Here is a 2,224-nt window from a genome sequence, read left to right as displayed (position 1 = left end):
CTATGTTTTAAATTATGTCTTAAGACCTTAATCTTTTCGTGTTGTGTTTGAACATGTATGGTGGTGTTAGGTTTAAACGAGTGTTTACGTTGTCTTTCTGAAAATGGTGTTTTCCGAGATTTAAGTTAAATGTCCGTTCTACCTTAGTTTTTTTATATATAGTTGTATTTCTTAAGTCAAAATTTTCCGGTGCCCTTTATAAAAGTATGTTTCTTTACGTCTAAAAGAAAAGACCTTAACCTTCGTTAAACTAAGTTGTTTTCTTTCTTTAAGTCTTAAGTTGTTCTTTTAAACTGTTGTCCATGCATGTCGGTCACGATCGCCGCATTTGTGATACCCCTGGTATGGGCGGTCGTGACATAACCAAAAGTCGAAAATTCAACAGAACCCTCAACTGAAGCCATTCCTGATATCCATGACATAAATCAAGGTTAAATTTATACATTTTTAACCTTATTGTAGTTCTGCTCTTTAATTACTGATGAATAAGTATGCCATATATGTGAAAAGAGTTATGGAATAAATGAATATTTATATGCTTTGTTTGTTGTAATGTTATACGATAATTTATTTATGTTTCAGTTATGGAAACACATAGCAAAGTCATTCCACATATTGAAAAAGAGAAAGAGTCTGCAGGTGATTTACCCATTTCTGGAAAAGGTGCATGCTGCTCCCAACTAGTACTTACTTGATATGATTGTGATTCTATCTGTAATTCACTTTTGTTTTGTTATGATACTTGGGATTAAGTTGGAACATGTCATATATTCCTCTCTATGCTGGTTAGGTACTACCCATTGTTTGTGGAAAAAAAGTGTGATCTTTGGTGACAGGCTGGAGTTATATAAATGTCATTTTTGTTTAATGTTTGTAATATGTTTCTGTAAAAGTATCACGTAGCTGCAATATGCTTTCAGATACGGGAACTCATACAAAAATCATTCAAGAAGGGGCTAAAGGGAAAGAGACGGATAAACATGTATCCAATTCTGGAAAAGGTATGTACATGAAGAAATAGTAATAACTTGCTATGATTGTGATGATTTGTCTATTACACAATAGTTTTGTTATGACACTTATGACTCAATATTAACCTCTTTCTTATGCTTACATTGCACATTGCACATTATGTAATTAAATCCAAATTTGACTCAACCACTGATGTTACACTTGAAATGTTTAATTCCTAGTTTTACAAATGTAATGTAATAATCACTACTTTTAAATAAAACGACTGATTTGTGGATATAATGACTATTGCACATATTAAGACCTATCTCTATGTGGTTTAATATGTTTTTGAGTTTAATGTCGTCATGACCAAAGTGACATTCATAATGAATACAATGTGCAAGTATTATGACACTGGAAAACTATTTAATTTTTCCAATAAATGTGTGGCTGTAGGTAGGACTGGTCTGTCCTTAAACAAGGGAAATGAAATCATTATCAGAAAAAGAGCCAGGGCTAAGGAGAGCCTAAAAAATATGAACTTGGAAACATCTGGAAGTGATGAGGCTGATACCTCCCATGTCCAAGAGACTATTGCTGTTACCGATTCGCCTGATATGGCAAAAGGTATTCCTCTACTGTATGACAACTAATACTATTAACAATAAAGAATATTATTTGATTTGTTTTTATGGTTACAGGTTCAAAGCGCAGGAGAGAATCTGTGATGCGTACAAACGATTCAACGGTAGACAAGAATGACAAAGTACAAGCAGAAGAAATGCCCAAAAAGGCCCTTGGGACAAAGAAGGTGAATAAAGGGAAAGAGAAGGTACATGAGGGAGTTGGAAAAGGAGAGACAGAAGAGGAGAAAATAAGGCACCAAACTTTGAAGCTCAAAACCAGTCCTCGAAAAATAATCGAGATGATACAAGCTCTAAACAAAGAACAGATGAATGAAGTGATAGAAATGGGATTTGGAGAGTTGAGGCATTTTGGTATCGCTGAGGTCCCAGGGAAAATGTCCTATGACCTGGTAAAATGTTTCGGGGAAGTAGACTGCACTATTCAGCTGGAAAACCAATGGCTTGCAATTTACCCGGAAGATGTTTACTTGACTTTAGGGCTTCCTATCGGGGGGACATTGATCAACCGCGTCCATAGGAAAAAAAAAGAAGCCATTCTTTGACGAGGTTGCTCGAAGAATTGGAAAAAATGTCAACCGTATTCTTCCGGAGGACCTGATTAAAGAGGTCTTAAAGTATAAGTC

At 35.2% G+C, this 2,224-nt stretch overlaps 1 long non-coding RNA gene across 1 annotated transcript; it reads left to right on the top strand.

Moving 5' to 3' along the window:
• Positions 1-377: 377 nt before the first annotated feature.
• LOC121755499 lies at positions 378-1,478 on the top strand. The gene is made up of 3 exons (XR_006040760.1): positions 378-663; positions 921-1,001; positions 1,411-1,478. It is a non-coding gene; the product is annotated as an uncharacterized LOC121755499 (long non-coding RNA).
• Positions 1,479-2,224: the final 746 nt, after the last annotated feature.

The sequence above is a fragment of the Salvia splendens genome, chromosome 11 (genome assembly GCF_004379255.2).
Source record: "Salvia splendens isolate huo1 chromosome 11, SspV2, whole genome shotgun sequence".
Taxonomy (NCBI): Eukaryota; Viridiplantae; Streptophyta; class Magnoliopsida; order Lamiales; family Lamiaceae; genus Salvia; species Salvia splendens.
Note: the sequence above shows the minus strand (reverse complement) of the source record. Positions and strands in the feature narration are given on the sequence as shown.